The sequence below is a fragment of the Ambystoma mexicanum genome, chromosome 11 (genome assembly GCF_040938575.1).
Source record: "Ambystoma mexicanum isolate Mex_15411 chromosome 11, UKY_AmexF1_1, whole genome shotgun sequence".
Taxonomy (NCBI): Eukaryota; Metazoa; Chordata; class Amphibia; order Caudata; family Ambystomatidae; genus Ambystoma; species Ambystoma mexicanum.
The window spans coordinates 825,935,021-825,961,772 of NC_090934.1; the positions used below are offsets into that span (position 1 = coordinate 825,935,021).

The 26,752-nt window shown below is 46.3% G+C and overlaps 17 non-coding genes across 17 annotated transcripts; all 17 read right to left on the minus strand.

The window, feature by feature from the left end:
• Nucleotides 1-161: 161 nt before the first annotated feature.
• TRNAW-CCA (transfer RNA tryptophan (anticodon CCA)) lies at nucleotides 162-233 on the minus strand. The gene has a single exon. It is a non-coding gene; the product is annotated as a tRNA-Trp (tRNA).
• Nucleotides 234-2,403: 2,170 nt separating this feature from the next.
• Nucleotides 2,404-2,475, minus strand: TRNAW-CCA (transfer RNA tryptophan (anticodon CCA)). Its single transcript has one exon. It is a non-coding gene; the product is annotated as a tRNA-Trp (tRNA).
• A 313-nt stretch (nucleotides 2,476-2,788) lies between these two features.
• On the minus strand, nucleotides 2,789-2,862 carry TRNAN-GUU (transfer RNA asparagine (anticodon GUU)). The gene has a single exon. It is a non-coding gene; the product is annotated as a tRNA-Asn (tRNA).
• A 1,791-nt stretch (nucleotides 2,863-4,653) lies between these two features.
• Nucleotides 4,654-4,725, minus strand: TRNAW-CCA (transfer RNA tryptophan (anticodon CCA)). The gene has a single exon. It is a non-coding gene; the product is annotated as a tRNA-Trp (tRNA).
• A 305-nt stretch (nucleotides 4,726-5,030) lies between these two features.
• TRNAN-GUU (transfer RNA asparagine (anticodon GUU)) lies at nucleotides 5,031-5,104 on the minus strand. Its single transcript has one exon. It is a non-coding gene; the product is annotated as a tRNA-Asn (tRNA).
• A 1,790-nt stretch (nucleotides 5,105-6,894) lies between these two features.
• On the minus strand, nucleotides 6,895-6,966 carry TRNAW-CCA (transfer RNA tryptophan (anticodon CCA)). The gene has a single exon. It is a non-coding gene; the product is annotated as a tRNA-Trp (tRNA).
• Nucleotides 6,967-9,130: 2,164 nt separating this feature from the next.
• Nucleotides 9,131-9,202, minus strand: TRNAW-CCA (transfer RNA tryptophan (anticodon CCA)). Its single transcript has one exon. It is a non-coding gene; the product is annotated as a tRNA-Trp (tRNA).
• Nucleotides 9,203-9,515: 313 nt separating this feature from the next.
• Nucleotides 9,516-9,589, minus strand: TRNAN-GUU (transfer RNA asparagine (anticodon GUU)). The gene has a single exon. It is a non-coding gene; the product is annotated as a tRNA-Asn (tRNA).
• Nucleotides 9,590-11,381: 1,792 nt separating this feature from the next.
• Nucleotides 11,382-11,453, minus strand: TRNAW-CCA (transfer RNA tryptophan (anticodon CCA)). Its single transcript has one exon. It is a non-coding gene; the product is annotated as a tRNA-Trp (tRNA).
• Nucleotides 11,454-13,630: 2,177 nt separating this feature from the next.
• On the minus strand, nucleotides 13,631-13,702 carry TRNAW-CCA (transfer RNA tryptophan (anticodon CCA)). The gene has a single exon. It is a non-coding gene; the product is annotated as a tRNA-Trp (tRNA).
• A 2,173-nt stretch (nucleotides 13,703-15,875) lies between these two features.
• Nucleotides 15,876-15,947, minus strand: TRNAW-CCA (transfer RNA tryptophan (anticodon CCA)). The gene has a single exon. It is a non-coding gene; the product is annotated as a tRNA-Trp (tRNA).
• A 313-nt stretch (nucleotides 15,948-16,260) lies between these two features.
• TRNAN-GUU (transfer RNA asparagine (anticodon GUU)) lies at nucleotides 16,261-16,334 on the minus strand. Its single transcript has one exon. It is a non-coding gene; the product is annotated as a tRNA-Asn (tRNA).
• A 4,039-nt stretch (nucleotides 16,335-20,373) lies between these two features.
• Nucleotides 20,374-20,445, minus strand: TRNAW-CCA (transfer RNA tryptophan (anticodon CCA)). Its single transcript has one exon. It is a non-coding gene; the product is annotated as a tRNA-Trp (tRNA).
• Nucleotides 20,446-20,758: 313 nt separating this feature from the next.
• On the minus strand, nucleotides 20,759-20,832 carry TRNAN-GUU (transfer RNA asparagine (anticodon GUU)). Its single transcript has one exon. It is a non-coding gene; the product is annotated as a tRNA-Asn (tRNA).
• Nucleotides 20,833-22,622: 1,790 nt separating this feature from the next.
• On the minus strand, nucleotides 22,623-22,694 carry TRNAW-CCA (transfer RNA tryptophan (anticodon CCA)). Its single transcript has one exon. It is a non-coding gene; the product is annotated as a tRNA-Trp (tRNA).
• A 2,177-nt stretch (nucleotides 22,695-24,871) lies between these two features.
• On the minus strand, nucleotides 24,872-24,943 carry TRNAW-CCA (transfer RNA tryptophan (anticodon CCA)). The gene has a single exon. It is a non-coding gene; the product is annotated as a tRNA-Trp (tRNA).
• A 313-nt stretch (nucleotides 24,944-25,256) lies between these two features.
• On the minus strand, nucleotides 25,257-25,330 carry TRNAN-GUU (transfer RNA asparagine (anticodon GUU)). The gene has a single exon. It is a non-coding gene; the product is annotated as a tRNA-Asn (tRNA).
• Between the last annotated feature and the right edge of the window lie 1,422 nt (nucleotides 25,331-26,752).

The following is a 26,752-nucleotide window of genomic DNA, read 5'->3' on the forward strand; positions in this document are numbered from 1 at the left end:
ACCATGTCCTTCATGGGTGTCTGTCAATATGATACTTCCCTGCTGCAAAGCTTACATTCGAAACGCCAGAACAACTAGGCCCAGAGCACAAAGATGCAGTCAGGTTGAAATAACGAGATACTGAAGAGCAATTTTGTATTTCAGAGTGGGAAAAGCAAATATGACCCCGACGTGATTTGAACACGCAACCTTCTGATCTGGAGTCAGACGCGCTACCATTGCGCCACGAGGTCCTTGTGGCAGTCCACCTGGTGTGTCTGATGACAGAATAAAGGTAGGAGACGTACATGCACCTGCAGAGCCTCATTGCTTCTTTAGGTAGACTGGCTAGGATAGCTTCCTTCTGTGCATCAGTACACGCTGCAGCCAAACCCTTCCCATGAAGTCTTGATGTTTATGAATTGAATGGCAAGTTTTGAAAAACTAAAGCAAGCGAGAAGAATTGCTTGCAGTTTATTGGATTTTTTGGACGTCAGCAGACGAGACCTGCGAGAGGTAAACAGAAATCCATAGTTGGTCACGCTGAATTTTTGAGCCAAAATGCACCGTCCCTGGGTGGGCTTGAACCACCAACCTTTCGGTTAACAGCGCTAACCGATTGCGCCACAGAGACTCATGCAGTTCTTACACAGGGGCTTGATTGGTGTGCTGTTTGCTTATGCTTCCCAGGCAACCTGAAAATATTTCTAAAATAGCTCTTTTTCCCACAGCAAATCAGGGTATCAAGCACTTCCCTACCTCCCCTAATCCACAAACACAGGGGATTTAGTAGAGGACAGAGCCCATCAACAGTGCACCAAATGTCCTCTGTATAGGCATAACTTGCTATGAGGAGAAAGCCACAGTTGCGCACTTGTGTTAAAAGGGGACAGTAGGCTGAACCCAGAGAACACGGGAGAAATGACTCAGGTTTACTGAGTGGAACACTCTGTGTCTTTGTGCCAAAAACAGCAGCGTCTTTTCGGTTAACAGCCGAACGCGCTAACCAATTGCGCCACAGAGACTCACTGGCATGTGTGTTCTGCCTTTGGCCTGATTGCATTGCTATTTTTTTCTGATTGGCAGAAAACCTGAACTTTTTTCTGAAAAAGGCATGCCTCTCTTAGCACTGCAGTGCATTAGACTGCTCCCTTGCTTCCCTGAGTCCCCAAATACACAACCACCTTGGGCACAATAGAAGACACATTCCAGCAGATTTAGCAAGAGTGCACCAAGGTTTCTATATGTAGTTACCTTGCTGAGAAGCAAGACCTGCAGTTGCATTCTTCTGTTAAAAGAGGGCAGCAGAGTGCACCAAGAGAACTTGGGGGAAGTAGCTTATGTTAACTACTTGCCATGATCTTTATAGATCCCTCTGTTTGACTGGGTGAATTCTAATTTCTGGGGTAGAGTAAGCAATTTTTGGATCTAGATGCTGTGCGCAACAGGAATGCTATATACTGCACTGTACTGCTACTGAAAAGTTACCAATTTTACAGGATGTTCAGGTAAGCTTTGTTTCAGAAAACAACTTGCTAGAGGCCCTAGGACAGATTACTGGGACAAAGGAAGAGGGTTTGGGGATTAGCACATCTCCTATGAAAGGTACAGTCACGCCCGAGACAACTCTGAGTGCCTCCTCAAATTCTAAGAAATGCGAACTGGGGTCCTACGCCTTTTATTGCCAGTGGATCTTTGTGTTTCAGACAAATGTGCACGCTTCCCAGAGCCCCATGCAATGCACTTAGGGAAATGGGGGAAGGTGCTGTGAAGCCCTCTCGCTGACAATGTCTCCCTTGTCTATAATGTATCTATGAGAGAGAGAGAAATAGGCAATGCGAGAGTGAAAAAGTAAAATGGAAATGTGTCTACTGAGACCAGTATAAGGGGAAATCCTCACAATCCAGGACCGACAGTTGATTGGGAGGGCGCTTACAGGTTTCCGACACCAGACCGGTACCTGAACTCACAAACCCAAACTGCAAAATGATGCCCATTGCCACTAGACTGCCGACCCCCTTTCGGGGCCCCAACATATATCCTTTAGTCACACCTAGAGTTCCCAGGACAGTGCAGCATTCAGCGATTACACGAAAATATTGACAGCGCTAGGAGGCCATGCAAATGGCAGAGGTATGCTTTACAAAGCCCACGTAGCGTGCACAAAACAGCACATCAGTCAGGCCCACTTGAAGAGATGGTAAAGAGGAAATACTTCTGCTGCATCCAGTAAAACATAGAGATTGGCCTGCTTTAAAGGTTGACCATGTCCTTCATGGGTGTCTGTCAATATGATACTTCCCTGCTGCAAAGCTTACATTCGAAACGCCAGAACAACTAGGCCCAGAGCACAAAGATGCAGTCAGGTTGAAATAACGAGATACTGAAGAGCAATTTTGTATTTTAGAGTGGGAAAAGGAAGTATGACCGCGAGGTGATTTGAACACACAACCTTCTGATCTGGAGTCAGACGCGCTACCATTGCGCCACGAGGTCCTTGTGGCAATCCACCTGGTGTGTCTGATGACAGAATAAAGGTAGGAGACGTAAATGCACCTGCAGAGCCTCATTGCTTCTTTAGGTAGACTGGCTAGGATAGCTTCCTTCTGTGCATCAGTACACGCTGCAGCCAAACCCTTCCCATGAAGTCTTGATGTTTATGAATTGAATGGCAAGTTTTGAAAAACTAAAGCAAGCGAGAAGAATTGCTTACAGTTTATTGGATTTTTTGGACGTCAGCAGACGAGACCTGCGAGAGGTAAACAGAAGTTCATAGTTGGTCATGCTGAATTTTTGAGCCAAAATGCATCGTCCCTGGGTGGGCTTGAACCACCAACCTTTCGGTTAACAGCCGAACGCGCTAACCGATTGCGCCACAGAGACTCATGCAGTGCTTACACTGGGGCCTGATTGGTGTGCTGTTTGCTCATGCTTCCCAGGCATCCTGAAAATATTTCTAAAATAGCTCTATTTCCCACAGCAAATCAGGGTATCAAGCACTTCCCTACCTCCCCTAATCCACAAACACAGGGGATTTAGTAGAGGACAGAGCCCATCAACAGTGCACCAAATGTCCTCTGTGTAGGCATAACTTGCTATGAGGAGAAAGCCACAGTTGCGCACTTGTGTTAAAAGGGGACAGTAGGCTGAACCCAGAGAACACGGGAGAAATGACTCAGGTTTACTGAGTGGAACACTCTGTGTCTTTGTGCCAAAAACAGCAGCGTCTTTTCGGTTAACAGCCGAACGCGCTAACCAATTGTGCCACAGAGACTCACTGGCATGTGTGTTCTGCCTTTGGCCTGATTGCATTGCTATTTTTTTCTGATTGGCAGAAAACCTGAACTTTTTTCTGAAAAAGGCATGCCTCTCTTAGCACTGCAGTGCATTAGACTGCTCCCTTGCTTCCCTGAATCCCCAAATACACAACCACGCTGGGCACAAATAGAAGACACATTCCAGCAGATTTAGCAAGATTGCACCAAGGATTCTATATGTAGGTACCTTGCTGAGAAGCAAGACCTGCAGTTGCATTCTTCTGTTAAAAGAGGGCAGCAGAGTGCACCAAGAGAACTTGGGGGAAGTAGCTTATGTTAACTACTTGCCATGATCTTTATAGATCCCTCTGTTTGACTGGGTGAATTCTAATTTCTGGGGTAGAGTAAGCAATTTTTGGATCTAGATGCTGTGCGCAACAGGAATGCTATATACTGCACTGTACTGCTACTGAAAAGTTACCAATTTTACAGGATGTTCAGGTAAGCTTTGTTTCAGAAAACAACTTGCTAGAGGCCCTAGGACAGATTACTGGGACAAAGGAAGAGGGTTTGGGGATTAGCACATCTCCTATGAAAGGTACAGTCACGCCCGAGACAACTCTGAGTGCCTCCTCAAATTCTAAGAAATGCGAACTGGGGTCCTACGCCTTTTATTGCCAGTGGATCTTTGTGTTTCAGACAAATGTGCACGCCTCCCAGAGCCCCATGCAATGCACTTAGGGAAAGGGGGGAAGGTGCTTTGAAGCCCTCTCGCTGACAATGTCTCTCTTGTCTATAATGTAACTATGAGAGAGAGAGAAATAGGCAATGCGAGAGTGAAAAAGTAAAATGGAAATGTGTATACTGAGACCAGTATAAGGGGAAATTCTCACAATCCAGGACCGACAGTTGATTGGGAGGGCGCTTACAGGTTTCCGACACCAGACCGGTACCTGAACTCACAAACCCAAACTGCAAAGTGATGCCCATTGCCACTAGACTGCCGACCCCCTTTTGGGGCCCCAACATATATCCTTTAGTCACACCTAGAGTTCCCAGGACAGTGCAGCATTCAGCGATTACACGAAAATTTTGACAGCGCTAGGAGGCCATGCAAATGGCAGAGGTATGTTTTACAAAGCCCACGTAGCGTGCACAAAACAGCACATCAGTCAGGCCCACTTGAAGAGATGGTAAAGAGGAAATACTTCTGCTGCATCCAGTAAAACATAGAGATTGGCCTGCTTTAAAGGTTGACCATGTCCTTCATGGGTGTCTGTCAATATGATACTTCCCTGCTGCAAAGCTTACATTCGAAACGCCAGAACAACTAGGCCCAGAGCACAAAGATGCAGTCAGGTTGAAATAACGAGATACTGAAGAGCAATTTTGTATTTCAGAGTGGGAAAAGGAAATATGACCCCGACGTGATTTGAACACACAACCTTCTGATCTGGAGTCAGACACGCTACCATTGCGCCACGAGGTCCTTGTGGCAATCCACCTGGTGTGTCTGATGACAGAATAAAGGTAGGAGACGTACATGCACCTGCAAAGCCTCATTGCTTCTTTAGGTAGACTGGCTAGGATAGCTTCCTTCTGTGCATCAGTACACGCTGCAGCCACCATGAAGTCTTGATGTTTATGAATTGAATGGCAAGTTTTGAAAAACTAAAGCAAGCGAGAAGAATTGCTTGCAGTTTATTGGATTTTTTGGACGTCAGCAGACGAGACCTGCGAGAGGTAAACAGAAGTCCATAGTTGGTCACGCTGAATTTTTGAGCCAAAATGCACCGTCCCTGGGTGGGCTTGAACCACCAACCTTTCGGTTAACAGCCGAACGCGCTAACCGATTGCGCCACAGAGACTCATGCAGCTCTTACACAGGGGCCTGATTGGTGTGCTGTTTGCTTATGCTTCCCAGGCAACCTGAAAATATTTCTAAAATAGCTCTTTTTCCCACAGCAAATCAGGGTATCAAGCACTTCCCTACCTCCCCTAATCCACAAACACAGGGGATTTAGTAGAGGACAGAGCCCATCAACAGTGCACCAAATGCCCTCTGTGTAGGCATAACTTGCTATGAGGAGAAAGCCACAGTTGCGCACTTGTGTTAAAAGGGGACAGTAGGCTGAACCCAGAGAACACGGGAGAAATGACTCAGGTTTACTGAGTGGAACACTCTGTGTCTTTGTGCCAAAAACAGCAGCGTCTTTTCGGTTAACAGCCGAACGCGCTAACCAATTGCACCACAGAGACTCACTGGCATGTGTGTTCTGCCTTTGGCCTGATTGCATTGCTATTTTTTTCTGATTGGCAGAAAACCTGAACTTTTTTCTGAAAAAGGCATGCCTCTCTTAGCACTGCAGTGCATTAGAGTGCTCCCTTGCTTCCCTGAATCCCCAAATACACAACCACCCTGGGCACAATAGAAGACACATTCCAGCAGATTTAGCAAGATTGCACCAAGGATTCTATATGTAGGTACCTTGCTGAGAAGCAAGACCTGCAGTTGCATTCTTCTGTTAAAAGAGGGCAGCAGAGTGCACCAAGAGAACTTGGGGGAAGTAGCTTATGTTAACTATTTGCCATGCTCTTTATAGATCCCTCTGTTTGACTGGGTGAATTCTAATTTCTGGGGTAGAGTAAGCAATTTTTGGATCTAGATGCTGTGCGCAACAGGAATGCTATATACTGCACTGTACTGCTACTGAAAAGTTACCAATTTTACAGGATGTTCAGGTAAGCTTTGTTTCAGAAAACAACTTGCTAGAGGCACTAAAACAGATTACTGGGACAAAGGAAGAGGGTTTGGGGATTAGCACATCTCATATGAAAGATACAGTCACGCCCGAGACAACTCTGAGTGCCTCCTCAAATTCTAAGAAATGCGAACTGGGGTCCTACGCCTTTTATTGCCAGTGGATCTTTGTGTTTCAGACAAATGTGCACGCCTCCCAGAGCCCCTTGCAATGCACTTAGGGAAAGGGGGGAAGGTGCTGTGAAGCCCTCTCGCTGACAATGTCTCTCTTGTCTATAATGTAACTATGAGAGAGAGAGAAATAGGCAATGCGAGAGTGAAAAAGTAAAATGGAAATGTGTCTACTGAGACCAGTATAAGGGGAAATCCTCACAATCCAGGACCGACAGTTGATTGGGAGGGCGCTTACAGGTTTCCGACACCAGACCGGTACCTGAACTCACAAACCCAAACTGCAAAGTGATGCCCATTGCCACTAGACTGCCGACCCCCTTTCGGGGCCCCAACATATATCCTTTAGTCACACCTAGAGTTCCCAGGACAGTGCAGCATTCAGCGATTACACGAAAATTGTGACAGCGCTAGGAGGCCATGCAAATGGCAGAGGTATGTTTTACAAAGCCCACGTAGCGTGCACAAAACAGCACATCAGTCAGGCCCACTTGAAGAGATGGTAAAGAGGAAATACTTCTGCTGCATCCAGTAAAACATAGAGATTGGCCTGCTTTAAAGGTTGACCATGTCCTTCATGGGTGTCTGTCAATATGATACTTCCCTGCTGCAAAGCTTACATTCGAAACGCCAGAACAACTAGGCCCAGAGCACAAAGATGCAGTCAGGTTGAAATAACGAGATACTGAAGAGCAATTTTGTATTTCAGAGTGGGAAAAGGAAGTATGACCCCGACGTGATTTGAACACACAACCTTCTCATCTGGAGTCAGACGCGCTACCATTGCGCCACGAGGTCCTTGTGGCAATCCACCTGGTGTGTCTGATGACAGAATAAAGGTAGGAGACGTACATGCACCTGCAGAGCCTCATTGCTTCTTTAGGTAGACTGGCTAGGATAGCTTCCTTCTGTGCATCAGTACACGCTGCAGCCAAACCCTTCCCATGAAGTCTTTATGTTTATGAATTGAATGGCAAGTTTTGAAAAACTAAAGCAAGCGAGAAGAATTGCTTGCAGTTTATTGGATTTTTTGGACGTCAGCAGACGAGACCTGCGAGAGGTAAACAGAAGTTCATAGTTGGTCATGCTGAATTTTTGAGCCAAAATGCATCGTCCCTGGGTGGGCTTGAACCACCAACCTTTCGCGCTAACCGATTGCGCCACAGAGACTCATGCAGTGCTTACACTGGGGCCTGATTGGTGTGCTGTTTGCTTATGCTTCCCAGGCAACCTGAAAATATTTCTAAAATAGCTCTATTTCCCACAGCAAATCAGGGTATCAAGCACTTCCCTACCTCCCCTAATCCACAAACACAGGGGATTTAGAAGAGGACAGAGCCCATCAACAGTGCACCAAATGTCCTCTGTGTAGGCATAACTTGCTATGAGGAGAAAGCCACAGTTGCGCACTTGTGTTAAAAGGGGACAGTAGGCTGAACCCAGAGAACACGGGAGAAATGACTCAGGTTTACTGAGTGGAACACTCTGTGTCTTTGTGCCAAAAACAGCAGCGTCTTTTCGGTTAACAGCCGAACGCGCTAACCAATTGTGCCACAGAGACTCACTGGCATGTGTGTTCTGCCTTTGGCCTGATTGCATTGCTATTTTTTTCTGATTGGCAGAAAACCTGAACTTTTTTCTGAAAAAGGCATGCCTCTCTTAGCACTGCAGTGCATTAGACTGCTCCCTTGCTTCCCTGAGTCCCCAAATACACAACCACCTTGGGCACAATAGAAGACACATTCCAGCAGATTTAGCAAGAGTGCACCAAGGTTTCTATATGTAGGTACCTTGCTGAGAAGCAAGACCTGCAGTTGCATTCTTCTGTTAAAAGAGGGCAGCAGAGTGCACCAAGAGAACTTGGGGGAAGTAGCTTATGTTAACTACTTGCCATGATCTTTATAGATCCCTCTGTTTGACTGGGTGAATTCTAATTTCTGGGGTAGAGTAAGCAATTTTTGGATCTAGATGCTGTGCGCAACAGGAATGCTATATACTGCACTGTACTGCTACTGAAAAGTTACCAATTTTACAGGATGTTCAGGTAAGCTTTGTTTCAGAAAACAACTTGCTAGAGGCCCTAGGACAGATTACTGGGACAAAGGAAGAGGGTTTGGGGATTAGCACATCTCCTATGAAAGGTACAGTCACGCCCGAGACAACTCTGAGTGCCTCCTCAAATTCTAAGAAATGCGAACTGGGGTCCTACGCCTTTTATTGCCAGTGGATCTTTGTGTTTCAGACAAATGTGCACGCCTCCCAGAGCCCCATGCAATGCACTTAGGGAAATGGGGGAAGGTGCTGTGCAACCCTCTCGCTGACAATGTCTGTCTTGTCTATAATGTATCTATGAGAGAGAGAGAGAAATAGGCAATGCGAGAGTGAAAAAGTAAAATGGAAATGTGTCTACTGAGACCAGTATAAGGGGAAATCCTCACAATCCAGGACCGACAGTTGATTGGGAGGGCGCTTACAGGTTTCTGACACCAGACCGGTACCTGAACTCACAAACCCAAACTGCAAAGTGATGGGCATTGCCACTAGACTGCCGACCCCCTTTCGGGGCCCCAGCATATATCCTTTAGTCACACCTAGAGTTCCCAGGACAGTGCAGCATTCAGCGATTACACGAAAATATTGACAGCGCTAGGAGGCCATGCAAATGGCAGAGGTATGCTTTACAAAGCCCACGTAGCGTGCACAAAACAGCACATCAGTCAGGCCCACTTGAAGAGATGGTAAAGAGGAAATACTTCTGCTGCATCCAGTAAAACATAGAGATTGGCCTGCTTTAAAGGTTGACCATGTCCTTCATGGGTGTCTGTCAATATGATACTTCCCTGCTGCAAAGCTTACATTCGAAACGCCAGAACAACTAGGCCCAGAGCACAAAGATGCAGTCAGGTTGAAATAACGAGATACTGAAGAGCAATTTTATATTTCAGAGTGGGAAAAGCAAATATGACCCCGACGTGATTTGAACACGAAACCTTCTGATCTGGAGTCAGACGCGCTACCATTGCGCCACGAGGTCCTTGCGGCAGTCCACCTGGTGTGTCTGATGACAGAATAAAGGTAGGAGACGTACATGCACCTGCAGAGCCTCATTGCTTCTTTAGGTAGACTGGCTAGGATAGCTTCCTTCTGTGCATCAGTACACGCTGCAGCCAAACCCTTCCCATGAAGTCTTGATGTTTATGAATTGAATGGCAAGTTTTGAAAAACTAAAGCAAGCGAGAAGAATTGCTTGCAGTTTATTGGATTTTTTGGACGTCAGCAGACGAGACCTGCGAGAGGTAAACAGAAGTTCATAGTTGGTCATGCTGAATTTTTGAGCCAAAATGCATCGTCCCTGGGTGGGCTTGAACCACCAACCTTTCGGTTAACAGCCGAACGCGCTAACCGATTGCGCCACAGAGACTCATGCAGTGCTTACACAGGGGCCTGATTGGTGTGCTGTTTGCTTATGCTTCCCAGGCAACCTGAAAATATTTCTAAAATAGCTCTATTTCCCACAGCAAATCAGGGTATCAAGCACTTCCCTACCTCCCGTAATCCACAAACACAGGGGATTTAGTAGAGGACAGAGCCCATCAACAGTGCACCAAATGCCCCCTGTGTAGGCATAACTTGCTATGAGGAGAAAGCCACAGTTGCGCACTTGTGTTAAAAGGGGACAGTAGGCTGAACCCAGAGAACACGGGAGAAATGACTCAGGTTTACTGAGTGGAACACTCTGTGTCTTTGTGCCAAAAACAGCAGCGTCTTTTCGGTTAACAGCCGAACGCGCTAACCAATTGCGCCACAGAGACTCACTGGCATGTGTGTTCTGCCTTTGGCCTGATTGCATTGCTATTTTTTTCTGATTGGCAGAAAACCTGAACTTTTTTCTGAAAAAGGCATGCCTCTCTTAGCACTGCAGTGCATTAGACTGCTCCCTTGCTTCCCTGAGTCCCCAAATACACAACCACCTTGGGCACAATAGAAGACACATTCCAGCAGATTTAGCAAGAGTGCACCAAGGATTCTATATGTAGGTACCTTGCTGAGAAGCAAGACCTGCAGTTGCATTCTTCTGTTAAAAGAGGGCAGCAGAGTGCACCAAGAGAACTTGGGGGAAGTAGCTTATGTTAACTACTTGCCATGCTCTTTATAGATCCCTCTGTTTGACTGGGTGAATTCTAATTTCTGGGGTAGAGTAAGCAATTTTTGGATCTAGATGCTGTGCGCAACAGGAATGCTATATACTGCACTTTACTGCTACTGAAAAGTTACCAATTTTACAGGATGTTCAGGTAAGCTTTGTTTCAGAAAACAACTTGCTAGAGGCACTAAGACAGATTACTGGGACAAAGGAAGAGGGTTTGGGGATTAACACATCTCCTATGAAATGTACAGTCACGCCCGAGACAACTCTGAGTGTCACCTCAAATTCTAAGAAATGCAAACTAGGGACCTACGCTTTTTATTGCCAGTGGATCTTTGTGTTTCAGACAAATGTGCACGCCTCCCAGAGCCCCATGCAATGCACTTAGGGAAATGGGGGAAGGTGCTGTGCAACCCTCTCGCTGACAATGTCTGTCTTGTCTATAATGTATCTATGAGAGAGAGAGAGAAATAGGCAATGCGAGAGTGAAAAAGTAAAATGGAAATGTGTCTACTGAGACCAGTATAAGGGGAAATCCTCACAATCCAGGACCGACAGTTGATTGGGAGGGCGCTTACAGGTTTCCGACACCAGACCCGTACCTGAACTCACAAACCCAAACTGCAAAGTGATGGGCATTGCCACTAGACTGCCGACCCCCTTTCGGGGCCCCAGCATATATCCTTTAGTCACACCTAGAGTTCCCAGGACAGTGCAGCATTCAGCGATTACACGAAAATATTGACAGCGCTAGGAGGCCATGCAAATGGCAGAGGTATGCTTTACAAAGCCCACGTAGCGTGCACAAAACAGCACATCAGTCAGGCCCACTTGAAGAGATGGTAAAGAGGAAATACTTCTGCTGCATCCAGTAAAACATAGAGATTGGCCTGCTTTAAAGGTTGACCATGTCCTTCATGGGTGTCTGTCAATATGATACTTCCCTGCTGCAAAGCTTACATTCGAAACGCCAGAACAACTAGGCCCAGAGCACAAAGATGCAGTCAGGTTGAAATAACGAGATACTGAAGAGCAATTTTGTATTTCAGAGTGGGAAAAGCAAGTATGACCCCGATGTGATTTGAACACACAACCTTCTGATCTGGAGTCAGACGCCCTACCATTGCGCCACGAGGTCCTTGTGGCAGTCCACCTGGTGTGTCTGATGACAGAATAAAGGTAGGAGACGTACATGCACCTGCAGAGCCTCATTGCTTCTTTAGGTAGACTGGCTAGGATAGCTTCCTTCTGTGCATCAGTACACGCTGCAGCCAAACCCTTCCCATGAAGTCTTGATGTTTATGAATTGAATGGCAAGTTTTGAAAAACTAAAGCAAGCGAGAAGAATTGCTTACAGTTTATTAGATTTTTTGGACGTCAGCTGACGAGACCTGCGAGAGGTAAACAGAAGTTCATAGTTGGTCATGCTGAATTTTTGAGCCAAAATGCATCGTCCCTGGGTGGGCTTGAACCACCAACCTTTCGGTTAACAGCCGAACGCGCTATCCGATTGCGCCACAGAGAATCATGCAGTGCTTACCCTGGGACCTGATTGGTGTGCTGTTTGCTTATGCTTCCCAGGCAACCTGAAAATATTTCTAAAATAGCTCTATTTCCCACAGCAAATCAGGGTATCAAGCACTTCCCTACCTCCCCTAATCCACAAACACAGGGGATTTAGTAGAGGACAGAGCCCATCAACAGTGCACCAAATGTCCTCTGTATAGGCATAACTTGCTATGAGGAGAAAGCCACAGTTGCGCACTTGTGTTAAAAGGGGACAGTAGGCTGAACCCAGAGAAAACGGGAGAAATGACTCAGGTTTACTGAGTGGAACACTCTGTGTCTTTGTGCCAAAAACAGCAGCGTCTTTTCGGTTAACAGCCGAACGCGCTAACCAATTGCGCCACAGAGACTCACTGGCATGTGTGTTCTGCCTTTGGCCTGATTGCATTGCTATTTTTTTCTGATTGGCAGAAAACCTGAACTTTCTTCTGAAAAAGGCATGCCTCTCTTAGCACTGCAGTGCATTAGACTGCTCCCTTGCTTCCCTGAGTCCCCAAATACACAACCACCTTGGGCACAATAGAAGACACATTCCAGCAGATTTAGCAAGAGTGCACCAAGGTTTCTATATGTAGGTACCTTGCTGAGAAGCAAGACCTGCAGTTGCATTCTTCTGTTAAAAGAGGGCAGCAGAGTGCACCAAGAGAACTTGGGGGAAGTAGCTTATGTTAACTACTTGCCATGATCTTTATAGATCCCTCTGTTTGACTGGGTGAATTCTAATTTCTGGGGTAGAGTAAGCAATTTTTGGATCTAGATGCTGTGTGCAACAGGAATGCTATATACTGCACTGTACTGCTACTGAAAAGTTACCAATTTTACAGGATGTTCAGGTAAGCTTTGTTTCAGAAAACAACTTGCTAGAGGCCCTAGGACAGATTACTGGGACAAAGGAAGAGGGTTTGGGGATTAGCACATCTCCTATGAAAGGTACAGTCACGCCCGAGACAACTCTGAGTGTCACTTCAAATTTTAAGAAATGCAAACTAGGGACCTACGCTTTTTATTGCCAGTGGATCTTTGTGTTTCAGACAAATGTGCACGCCTCCCAGAGCCCCTTGCAATGCACTTAGTGAAATGGGGGAAGGTGCTGTGAAGCCCTCTCGCTGACAATGTCTCTCTTGTCTATAATGTATCTATGAGAGAGAGAGAAATAGGCAATGCGAGAGTGAAAAAGTAAAATGGAAATGTGTCTACTGAGACCAGTATAAGGGGAAATCCTCACAATCCAGGACCGACAGTTGATTGGGAGGGCGCTTACAGGTTTCCGACACCAGACCGGTACCTGAACTCACAAACCCAAACTGCAAAGTGATGCCCATTGCCACTAGACTGCCGACCCCCTTTCGGGGCCCCAGCATATATCCTTTAGTCACACCTAGAGTTCCCAGGACAGTGCAGCATTCAGCGATTACACGAAAATATTGACAGCGCTAGGAGGCCATGCAAATGGCAGAGGTATGCTTTACAAAGCCCACGTAGCGTGCACAAAACAGCACATCAGTCAGGCCCACTTGAAGAGATGGTAAAGAGGAAATACTTCTGCTGCATCCAGTAAAACATAGAGATTGGCCTGCTTTAAAGCTTGACCATGTCCTTCATGGGTGTCTGTCAATATGATACTTCCCTGCTGCAAAGCTTACATTCGAAACGCCAGAACAACTAGGCCCAGAGCACAAAGATGCAGTCAGGTTGAAATAACGAGATACTGAAGAGCAATTTTGTATTTCAGAGTGGGAAAAGGAAGTATGACCCCGACGTGATTTGAACACGCAACCTTCTGATCTGGAGTCAAACGCGCTACCATTGCGCCACGAGGTCCTTGTGGCAGTCCACCTGGTGTGTCTGATGACAGAATAAAGGTAGGAGACGTACATGCACCTGCAGAGCCTCATTGCTTCTTTAAGTAGACTGGCTAGGATAGCTTCCTTCTGTGCATCAGTACACGCTGCAGCCAAACCCTTACCATGAAGTCTTGATGTTTATGAATTGAATGGCAAGTTTTGAAAAACTAAAGCAAGCGAGAATTGCTTGCAGTTTATTGGATTTTTTGGACGTCAGCAGTCGAGACCTGCGAGAGGTAAACAGAAGTTCATAGTTGGTCATGCTGAATTTTTGAGCCAAAATGCATCGTCCCTGGGTGGGCTTGAACCACCAACCTTTCGGTTAACGGCCGAACGCGCTAACCGATTGCGGCACAGAGACTCATGCAGTGCTTACACTGGGGCCTGATTGGTGTGCTGTTTGCTTATGCTTCCCAGGCAACCTGAAAATATTTCTAAAATAGCTCTATTTCCCACAGCAAATCAGGGTATCAAGCACTTCCCTACCTCCCCTAATCCACAAACACAGGGGATTTAGTAGAGGACAGAGCCCATCAACAGTGCACCAAATGCCCTCTGTGTACGCATAACTTGCTATGAGGAGAAAGCCACAGTTGCGCACTTCTGTTAAAAGGGGACAGTAGGCTGAACCCAGAGAACACGGGAGAAATGACTCAGGTTTACTGAGTGGAACACTCTGTGTCTTTGTGCCAAAAACAGCAGCGTCTTTTCGGTTAACAGCCGAACGCGCTAACCAATTGCGCCACAGAGACTCACTGGCATGTGTGTTCTGCCTTTGGCCTGATTGCATTGCTATTTTTTTCTGATTGGCAGAAAACCTGAACTTTTTTCTGAAAAAGGCATGCCTCTCTTAGCACTGCAGTGCATTAGACTGCTCCCTTGCTTCCCTGAGTCCCCAAATACACAACCACCTTGGGAACAATAGAAGACACATTCCAGCAGATTTAGCAAGAGTGCACCAAGGATTCTATATGTAGGTACCTTGCTGAGAAGCAAGACCTGCAGTTGCATTCTTCTGTTAAAAGAGGGCAGCAGAGTGCACCAAGAGAACTTGGGGGAAGTAGCTTATGTTAACTACTTGCCGTGCTCTTTATAGAGCCCTCGGTTTGACTGGGTGAATTCTAATTCCTTGGGTAGAGTAAGCAATTTTTGGATCTAGATGCTGTGCGCAACAGGAATGCTATATACTGCACTGTACTGCTACTGAAAAGTTACCAATTTTACAGGATGTTCAGGTAAGCTTTGTTTCAGAAAACAACTTGCTAGAGGCCCTAGGACAGATTACTGGGACAAAGGAAGAGGGTTTGGGGATTAGCACATGTCCTATGAAAGGTACAGTCACGCCCGAGATAACTCTGAGTGTCACCTCAAATTCTAAGAAATGCAAACTAGGGAGATACGCTTTTTATTGCCAGTGGATCTTTGTGTTTCAGACAAATGTGCACGCCTCCCAGAGCCCCTTGCAATGCACTTAGGGAAAGGGGGGAAGGTGCTGTGCAGCCCTCTCGCTGACAATGTCTCTCTTGTCTATAATGTAACTATGAGAGAGAGAGAAATAGGCAATGCGAGAGTGAAAAAGTAAAATGGAAATGTGTCTACTGAGACTAGTATAAGGGGAAATCCTCACAATCCAGGACCGACAGTTGATTGGGAGGGCGCTTACAGGTTTCCGACACCAGACCGGTACCTGAACTCACAAACCCAAACTGCAAAGTGATGGGCATTGCCACTAGACTGCCGACCCCCTTTCGGGCCTCAGCATATATCCTTTAGTCACACCTAGAGTTCCCAGGACAGTGCAGCATTCAGCGATTACACGAAAATATTGACAGCGCTAGGAGGCCATGCAAATGGCAGAGGTATGCTTTACAAAGCCCACGTAGCGTGCACAAAACAGCACATCAGTCAGGACCACTTGAAGAGATGGTAAAGAGGAAATACTTCTGCTGCATCCAGTAAAACATAGAGATTGGCCTGCTTTAAAGGTTGACCATGTCCTTCATGGGTGTCTGTCAATATGATACTTCCCTGCTGCAAAGCTTACATTCGAAACGCCAGAACAACTAGGCCCAGAGCACAAAGATGCAGTCAGGTTGAAATAACGAGATACTGAAGAGCAATTTTGTATTTCAGAGTGGGAAAAGCAAATATGACCCCGACGTGATTTGAACACACAACCTTCTGATCTGGAGTCAGACGGGCTACCATTGCGCCACGAGGTCCTTGTGGCAATCCACCTGGTGTGTCTGATGACAGAATAAAGGTAGGAGTCCTACATGCACCTGCAGAGCCTCATTGCTTCTTTAAGTAGACTGGCTAGGATAGCTTCCTTCTGTGCATCAGTACACGCTGCAGCCAAACCCTTCCCATGAAGTCTTGATGTTTATGAATTGAATGGCAAGTTTTGAAAAACTAAAGCAAGCGAGAAGAATTGCTTGCAGTTTATTGGATTTTTTGGACGTCAGCAGACGAGACCTGCGAGAGGTAAACAGAAGTTCATAGTTGGTCATGCTGAATTTTTGAGCCAAAATGCATCGTCCCTGGGTGGGCTTGAACCACCAACCTTTCGGTTAACAGCCAAACGCGCTACCCGATTGCGCCACAGAGACTCATGCAGTGCTTACACTGGGGCCTGATTGGTGTGCTGTTTGCTTATGCTCCCCAGGCAACCTGAAAATATTTCTAAAATAGCTCTATTTCCCACAGCAAATCAGGGTATCAAGCACTTCCCTACCTCCCGTAATCCACAAACACAGGGGATTTAGTAGAGGACAGAGCCCATCAACAGTGCACCAAATGCCCTCTGTGTAGGCATAACTTGCTATGAGGAGAAAGCCACAGTTGCGCACTTGTGTTAAAAGGGGACAGTAGGCTGAACCCAGAGAACACGGGAGAAATGACTCAGGTTTACTGAGTGGAACACTCTGTGTCTTTGTGCCCAAAATAGCAGCGTCTTTTCGGTTAACAGCCGAACGCGCTAACCAATTGCGCCACAGAGACTCACTGGCATGTGTGTTCTGCCTTTGGCCTGATTGCATTGCTATTTTTTTCTGATTGGCAGAAAACCTGAACTTTTTTCTGAAAAAGGCATGCCTCTCTTAGCACTGCAGTGCATTAGACTGCTCCCTTGCTTCCCTGAGTCCCCAAATACACAACCACCTTGGGCACAATAGAAGACACATTCCAGCAGATTTAGCAAGAGTGCACTAAGGTTTCTATATGTAGGTACCTTGCTGAGAAGCAAGACCTGCAGTTGCATTCTTCTGTTAAAAGAGGGCAGCAGAGTGCACCAAGAGAACTTGGGGGAAGTAGCTTATGTTAACTACTTGCCATGCTCTTTATAGAGCCCTCGGTTTGACTGGGTGAATTCTAATTCCTTGGGTAGAGTAAGCAATTTTTGGATCTAGATGCTGTGCGCAACAGGAATGCTATATACTGCACTGTACTGCTACTGAAAAGTTACCAATTTTACAGGATGTTCAGGTAAGCTTTGTTTCAGAAAACAACTTGCTAGAGGCACTAAGACAGATTACTGGGACAAAGGAAGAGGGTTTGGGGATTAGCACATCTCCTATGAAAGGTACAGTCATGCCCGAGACAACTCTGAGTGTCACCTCAAATTCTAAGAAATGCAAACTAGGGACCTACGCTTTTTATTGCCAGTGGATCTTTGTGTTTCAGACAAATGTGCACGCCTCCCAGAGCCCCTTGCAATGCACTTAGGGAAATGGGGGAAGGTGCTGTGAAGCCCTCTCGCTGACAATGTCTCTCTTGTCTATAATGTAACTATGAGAGAGAGAGAAATAGGCAATGCGAGAGTGAAAAAGTAAAATGGAAATGTGTCTACTGAGACCAGTATAAGGGGAAATCCTCACAATCCAGGACCGACAGTTGATTGGGAGGGCGCTTACAGGTTTCCGACACCAGACCGGTACCTGAACTCACAAACCCAAACTGCAAAGTGATGGGCATTGCCACTAGACTGCCGACCCCCTTTCGGGGCCCCAGCATATATCCTTTAGTCACACCTAGAGTTCCCAGGACACTGCAGCATTCAGCAATTACACGAAAATATTGACAGCGCTTGGAGGCCATGCAAATGGCAGAGGTATGCTTTACAAAGCCCACGTAGCGTGCACAAAACAGCACATCAGTCAGGCCCACTTGAAGAGATGGTAAAGAGGAAATACTTCTGCTGCATCCAGTAAAACATAGAGATTGGCCTGCTTTAAAGGTTGACCATGTCCTTCATGGGTGTCTGTCAAAATGATACTTCCCTGCTGCAAAGCTTACATTCGAAACGCCAGAACAACTAGGCCCAGAGCACAAAGATGCAGTCAGGTTGAAATAACGAGATACTGAAGAGCAATTTTATAATTCAGAGTGGGAAAAGCAAATATGACCCTGACGTGATTTGAGCACGCAACTTTCTGATCTGGAGTCAGACGCGCTACCATTGCGCCACGAGGTCCTTGTGGCAATCCACCAGGTGTGTCTGATGACAGAATAAAGGTAGGAGACGTACATGCACCTGCAGAGCCTCATTGCTTCTTTAGGTAGACTGGCTAGGATAGCTTCCTTCTGTGCATCAGTGCACGCTGCAGCCAAACCCTTCCCATGAAGTCTTGATGTTTATGAATTGAATGGCAAGTTTTGAAAAACTAAAGCAAGCGAGAAGAATTGCTTGCAGTTTATTGGATTTTTTGGACGTCAGCAGACGAGACCTGCGAGAGGTAAACAGAAGTTCATAGTTGGTCATGCTGAATTTTTGAGCCAAAATGCATCGTCCCTGGGTGGGCTTGAACCACGAACCTTTCGATTAACAGCCGAACGCGCTAACCGATTGCGCCACAGAGACTCTTGCAGTGCTTATATTGGGGCCTGATTGGTGTGCTGTTTGCTTATGCTTCCCAGGCAACCTGAAAATATTTCTAAAATAGCTCTATTTCCCACAGCAAATCAGGGTATCAAGCACTTCCCTACCTCCCCTAATCCACAAACACAGGGGATTTAGTAGAGGACAGAGCCCATCAACAGTGCACCAAATGTCCTCTGTGTAGGCATAACTTGCTATGAGGAGAAAGCCACAGTTGCGCACTTGTGTTAAAAGGGGACAGAAGGCTGAACCCAGAGAACACGGGAGAAATGACTCAGGTTTACTGAGTGGAACACTCTGTGTCTTTGTGCCAAAAACAGCAGCGTCTTTTCGGTTAACAGCCGAACGCGCTAACCAATTGTGCCACAGAGACTCACTGGCATGTGTGTTCTGCCTTTGGCCTGATTGCATTGCTATTTTTTTCTGATTGGCAGAAAACCTGAACTTTTTTCTGAAAAAGGCATGCCTCTCTTAGCACTGCAGTGCATTAGACTGCTCCCTTGCTTCCCTGAGTCCCCAAATACACAACCACCTTGGGCACAATAGAAGACACATTCCAGCAGATTTAGCAAGAGTGCACCAAGGATTCTATATGTAGGTACCTTGCTGAGAAGCAAGAGCTGCAGTTGCCTTCTTCTGTTAAAAGAGGGCAGCAGAGTGCACCAAGAGAACTTGGGGGAAGTAGCTTATGTTAACTACTTGCCATGCTCTTTATAGATCCCTCTGTTTGACTGGGTGAATTCTAATTTCTGGGGTAGAGTAAGCAATTTTTGGATCTAGATGCTGTGCGCAACAGGAATGCTATATACTGCACTGTACTGCTACTGAAAAGTTACCAATTTTACAGGATGTTCAGGTAAGCTTTGTTTCAGAAAACAACTTGCTAGAGGCACTAAGACAGATTACTGGGACAAAGGAAGAGGGTTTGGGGATTAGCACATCTCCTATGAAAGGTACAGTCACGCCCGAGACAACTCTGAGTGTCACCTCAAATTCTAAGAAATGCAAACTAGGGACCTACGCTTTTTATTGCCAGTGGATCTTTGTGTTTCAGACAAATGTGCACGCCTCCCAGAGCCCCTTGCAATGCACTTAGGGAAAGGGGGGAAGGTGCTGTGAAGCCCTCTCGCTGACAATGTCTCTCTTGTCTATAATGTAACTATGAGAGAGAGAGAAATAGGCAATGCGAGAGTGAAAAAGTAAAATGGAAATGTGTCTACTGAGACCAGTATAAGGGGAAATCCTCACAATCCAGGACCGACAGTTGATTGGGAGGGCGCTTACAGGTTTCCGACACCAGACCGGTACCTGAACTCACAAACCCAAACTGCAAAGTGATGCCCATTGCCACTAGACTGCCGACCCCCTTTCGGGGCCCCAACATATATCCTTTAGTCACACCTAGAGTTCCCAGGACAGTGCAGCATTCAGCGATTACACGAAAATATTGACAGCGCTAGGAGGCCATGCAAATGGCAGAGGTATGCTTTACAAAGCCCACGTAGCGTGCACAAAACAGCACATCAGTCAGGCCCACTTGAAGAGATGGTAAAGAGGAAATACTTCTGCTGCATCCAGTAAAACATAGAGATTGGCCTGCTTTAAAGGTTGACCATGTCCTTCATGGGTGTCTGTCAATATGATACTTCCCTGCTGCAAAGCTTACATTCGAAACGCCAGAACAACTAGGCCCAGAGCACAAAGATGCAGTCAGGTTGAAATAACGAGATACTGAAGAGCAATTTTATATTTCAGAGTGGGAAAAGGAAGTATGCCCCCGACGTGATTTGAACACACAACCTTCTGATCTGGAGTCAGACGCGCTACCATTGCGCCACGAGGTCCTTGCGGCAGTCCACCTGGTGTGTCTGATGACAGAATAAAGGTAGGAGACGTACATGGACCTGCAGAGCCTCATTGCTTCTTTAAGTAGACTGGCTAGGATAGATTCCTTCTGTGCATCAGTACACGCTGCAGCCAAACCCTTCCCATGAAGTCTTGATGTTTATGAATTGAATGGCAAGTTTTGAAAAACTAAAGCAAGCGAGAAGAATTGCTTACAGTTTATTGGATTTTTTGGACGTCAGCAGACGAGACCTGCGTGAGGTAAACAGAAGTTCATAGTTGGTCATGCTGAATTTTTGAGCCAAAATGCATCGTCCCTGGGTGGGCTTGAACCACCAACCTTTCGGTTAACAGCCGAACGCGCTAACCGATTGCGCCACAGAGACTCATGCAGTGCTTACACTGGGGCCTGATTGGTGTGCTGTTTGCTTATGCTTCCCAGGCAACCTGAAAATATTTCTAAAATAGCTCTATTTCCCACAGCAAATCAGGGTATCAAGCACTTCCCTACCTCCCCTAATCCACAAACACAGGGGATTTAGTAGAGGACAGAGCCCATCAACAGTGCACCAAATGTCCTCTGTGTAGGCATAACTTGCTATGAGGAGAAAGCCACAGTTGCGCACTTGTGTTAAAAGGGGACAGTAGGCTGAACCCAGAGAACACGGGAGAAATGACTCAGGTTTACTGAGTGGAACACTCTGTGTCTTTGTGCCAAAAACAGCAGCGTCTTTTCGGTTAACAGCCGAACACGCTAACCAATTGTGCCACAGAGACTCACTGGCATGTGTGTTCTGCCTTTGGCCTGATTGCATTGCTATTTTTTTCTGATTGGCAGAAAACCTGAACTTTTTTCTGAAAAAGGCATGCCTCTCTTAGCACTGCAGTGCATTAGACTGCTCCCTTGCTTCCCTGAGTCCCCAAATACACAACCACCTTGGGCACAATAGAAGACACATTCCAGCAGATTTAGCAAGAGTGCACCAAGGCTTCTATATGTAGGTACCTTGCTGAGAAGCAAGACCTGCAGTTGCATTCTTCTGTTAAAAGAGGGCAGCAGAGTGCACCAAGAGAACTTGGGGGAAGTAGCTTATGTTAACTACTTGCCATGACCTTTATAGATCCCTCTGTTTGACTGGGTGAATTCTAATTTCTGGGGTAGAGTAAGCAATTTTTGGATCTAGATGCTGTGCGCAACAGGAATGCTATATACTGCACTGTACTGCTACTGAAAAGTTAACAATTTTACAGGATGTTCAGGTAAGCTTTGTTTCAGAAAACAACTTGCTAGAGGCCCTAGGACAGATTACTGGGACAAAGGAAGAGGGTTTGGGGATTAGCACATCTCCTATGAAAGGTACAGTCACGCCCGAGACAACTCTGAGTGTCTCCTCAAATTCTAAGAAATGCGAACTGGGGTCCTACGCCTTTTATTGCCAGTGGTTCTTTGTGTTTCAGACAAATGTGCACCCCTCCCAGAGCCCCATGCAATGCACTTAGGGAAATGGGGGAAGGTGCTGTGCAACCCTCTCGCTGACAATGTCTCTCTTGTCTATAATGTATCTATAAGAGAGAGAGAAATAGGCAATGCGAGAGTGAAAAAGTAAAATGGAAATGTGTCTACTGAGACCAGTATAAGGGGAAATCCTCACAATCCAGGACCGACAGTTGATTGGGAGGGCGCTTACAGGTTTCCGACACCAGACCGGTACCTGAACTCATAAACCCAAACTGCAAAGTGATGGGCATTGCCACTAGACTGCCGACCCCCTTTCTGGGCCCCAACATATATCCTTTAGTCACACCTAGAGTTCCCAGGACACTGCAGCATTCAGCGATTACACGAAAATATTGACAGCCCTAGGAGGCCATGCAAATGGCAGAGGTATGCTTTCCAAAGCCCACGTAGCGTGCACAAAACAGCACATCAGTCAGGCCCACTTGAAGAGATGGTAAAGAGGAAATACTTCTGCTGCATCCAGTAAAACATAGAGATTGGCCTGCTTTAAAGGTTGACCATGTCCTTCATGGGTGTCTGTCAAAATGATACTTCCCTGCTGCAAAGCTTACATTCGAAACGCCAGAACAACTAGGCCCAGAGCACAAAGATGCAGTCAGGTTGAAATAACGAGATACTGAAGAGCAATTTTATAATTCAGAGTGGGAAAAGCAAATATGACCCTGACGTGATTTGAACACGCAACTTTCTGATCTGGAGTCAGACGCGCTACCATTGCGCCACGAGGTCCTTGTGGCAATCCACCAGGTGTGTCTGATGACAGAATAAAGGTAGGAGACGTACATGCACCTGCAGAGCCTCATTGCTTCTTTAGGTAGACTGGCTAGGATAGCTTCCTTCTGTGCATCAGTGCACGCTGCAGCCAAACCCTTCCCATGAAGTCTTGATGTTTATGAATTGAATGGCAAGTTTTGAAAAACTAAAGCAAGCGAGAAGAATTGCTTGCAGTTTATTGGATTTTTTGGACGTCAGCAGACGAGACCTGCGAGAGGTAAACAGAAGTTCATAGTTGGTCATGCTGAATTTTTGAGCCAAAATGCATCGTCCCGGGGTGGGCTTGAACCACGAACCTTTCGGTTAACAGCCGAACGCGCTAACCGATTGCGCCACAGAGACTCTTGCAGTGCTTATATTGGGGCCTGATTGGTGTGCTGTTTGCTTATGCTTCCCAGGCAACCTGAAAATATTTCTAAAATAGCTCTATTTCCCACAGCAAATCAGGGTATCAAGCACTTCCCTACCTCCCCTAATCCACAAACACAGGGGATTTAGTAGAGGACAGAGCCCATCAACAGTGCACCAAATGTCCTCTGTGTAGGCATAACTTGCTATGAGGAGAAAGCCACAGTTGCGCACTTGTGTTAAAAGGGGACAGAAGGCTGAACCCAGAGAACACGGGAGAAATGACTCAGGTTTACTGAGTGGAACACTCTGTGTCTTTGTGCCAAAAACAGCAGCGTCTTTTCGGTTAACAGCCGAACGCGCTAACCAATTGTGCCACAGAGACTCACTGGCATGTGTGTTCTGCCTTTGGCCTGATTGCATTGCTATTTTTTTCTGATTGGCAGAAAACCTGAACTTTTTTCTGAAAAAGGCATGCCTCTCTTAGCACTGCAGTGCATTAGACTGCTCCCTTGCTTCCCTGAGTCCCCAAATACACAACCACCTTGGGCACAATAGAAGACACATTCCAGCAGATTTAGCAAGAGTGCACCAAGGATTCTATATGTAGGTACCTTGCTGAGAAGCAAGAGCTGCAGTTGCATTCTTCTGTTAAAAGAGGGCAGCAGAGTGCACCAAGAGAACTTGGGGGAAGTAGCTTATGTTAACTACTTGCCATGCTCTTTATAGATCCCTCTGTTTGACTGGGTGAATTCTAATTTCTGGGGTAGAGTAAGCAATTTTTGGATCTAGATGCTGTGCGCAACAGGAATGCTATATACTGCACTGTACTGCTACTGAAAAGTTACCAATTTTACAGGATGTTCAGGTAAGCTTTGTTTCAGAAAACAACTTGCTAGAGGCACTAAGACAGATTACTGGGACAAAGGAAGAGGGTTTGGGGATTAGCACATCTCCTATGAAAGGTACAGTCACGCCCGAGACAACTCTGAGTGTCACCTCAAATTCTAAGAAATGCAAACTAGGGACCTACGCTTTTTATTGCCAGTGGATCTTTGTGTTTCAGACAAATGTGCACGCCTCCCAGAGCCCCTTGCAATGCACTTAGGGAAAGGGGGGAAGGTGCTGTGAAGCCCTCTCGCTGACAATGTCTCTCTTGTCTATAATGTAACTATGAGAGAGAGAGAAATAGGCAATGCGAGAGTAAAAAAGTAAAATGGAAATGTGTCTACTGAGACCAGCATAAGGGGAAATCCTCACAATCCAGGACCGACAGTTGATTGGGAGGGCGCTTACAGGTTTCCGACACCAGTCCGGTACCTGAACTCACAAACCCAAACTGCAAAGTGATGGGCATTGCCACTAGACTGCCGACCCCCTTTCGGGGCCCCAGCATATATCCTTTAGTCACACCTAGAGTTCCCAGGACAGTGCAGCAGTCAGCGATTACACGAAAATATTGACAGCGCTAGTAGGCCATGCAAATGGCAGAGGTATGCTTTACAAAGCCCACGTAGCGTGCACAAAACAGCACATCAGTCAGGCCCACTTGAAGAGATGGTAAAGAGGAAATACTTCTGCTGCATCCAGTAAAACATAGAGATTGGCCTGCTTTAAAGGTTGACCATGTCCTTCATGGGTGTCTGTCAATATGATACTTCCCTGCTGCAAAGCTTACATTCGAAACGCCAGAACAACTAGGCCCAGAGCACAAAGATGCAGTCAGGTTGAAATAACGAGATACTGAAGAGCAATTTTATATTTCAGAGTGGGAAAAGCAAATATGACCCCGACGTGATTTGAACACGCAACTTTCTGATCTGGAGTCAGACGCGCTACCATTGCGCCACGAGGTCCTTGCAGCAGTTCGCTTGGTGTGTCTGATGACAGAATAAAGGTAGGAGACGTGCATGGACCTGCAGATCCTCATTGCTTCTTTAAGTAGACTGGCTAGGATAGCTTCCTTCTGTGCATCAGTACACGCTGCAGCCAAACCCTTCCCAGGAAGTCTTGATGTTTATGAATTGAATGGCAAGTTTTGAAAAACTAAAGCAATCGAGAAGAATTGCTTGCAGTTTTTTGGATTTTTTGGACGTCAGAAGACGAGACCTGCGAGAGGTAAACAGAAGTTCATAGTTGGTCATGCTGAATTTTTGAGCCAAAATGCATCGTCCCTGGGTGGGCTTGAACCACCAACCTTTCGGTTAACATCCGAACGCGCTAACCGATTGCGCCACAGAGACTCATACAGTGCTTACACTGGGGCCTGATTGGTGTGCTGTTTGCTTATGCTTCCCAGGCAACCTGAAAATATTTCTAAAATAGCTCTATTTCCAGCAGCAAATCAGGGTATCAAGCACTTCCCTACCTCCCCTAATCCACAAACACAGGGGATTTAGTAGAGGACAGAGCCCATCAACAGTGCACCAAATGTCCTCTGTGTAGGCATAACTTGCTATGAGGAGAAAGCCACAGTTGCGCACTTGTGTTAAAAGGGGACAGTAGGCTAAACCCAGAGAACATGGGAGAAATGACTCAGGTTTACTGAGTGGAACACTCTGTGTCTTTGTGCCAAAAACAGCAGCGTCTTTTCGGTTAACAGCCGAACGCGCTAACCAATTGTGCCACAGAGACTCACTGGCATGTGTGTTCTGCCTTTGGCCTGATTGCATTGCTATTTTTTTCTGATTGGCAGAAAACCTGAACTTTTTTCTGAAAAAGGCATGCCTCTCTTAGCACTGCAGTGCATTAGACTGCTCCCTTGCTTCCCTGAGTCCCCAAATACACAACCACCTTGGGCACAATAGAAGACACATTCCAGCAGATTTAGCAAGAGTGCACCAAGGTTTCTATATGTAGGTACCTTGCTGAGAAGCAAGACCTGCAGTTGCATTCTTCTGTTAAAAGAGGGCAGCAGAGTGCACCAAGAGAACTTGGGGGAAGTAGCTTATGTTAACTACTTGCCATGATCTTTATAGATCCCTCTGTTTGACTGGGTGAATTCTAATTTCTGGGGTAGAGTAAGCAATTTTTGGATCTAGATGCTGTGCGCAACAGGAATGCTATATACTGCACTGTACTGCTACTGAAAAGTTACCAATTTTACAGGATGTTCAGGTAAGCTTTGTTTCAGAAAACAACTTGCTAGAGGCCCTAGGACAGATTACTGGGACAAAGGAAGAGGGTTTGGGGATTAGCACATCTCCTATGAAAGGTACAGTCACGCCCGAGACAACTCTGAGTGCCTCCTCAAATTCTAAGAAATGCGAACTGGGGTCCTACGCCTTTTATTGCCAGTGGATCTTTGTGTTTCAGACAAATGTGCACGCCTCCCAGAGCCCCATGCAATGCACTTAGGGAAATGGGGGAAGGTGCTGTGCAACCCTCTCGCTGACAATGTCTCTCTTGTCTATAATGTATCTATGAGAGAGAGAGAAATAGGCAATGCGAGAGTGAAAAAGTAAAATGGAAATGTGTCTACTGAGACCAGTATAAGGGGAAATCCTCACAATCCAGGACCGACAGTTGATTGGGAGGGCGCTTACAGGTTTCCGACACCAGACCGGTACCTGAACTCACAAACCCAAACTGCAAAGTGATGCCCATTGCCACTAGACTGCCGACCCCCTTTCGGGGCCCCAACATATATCCTTTAGTCACACCTA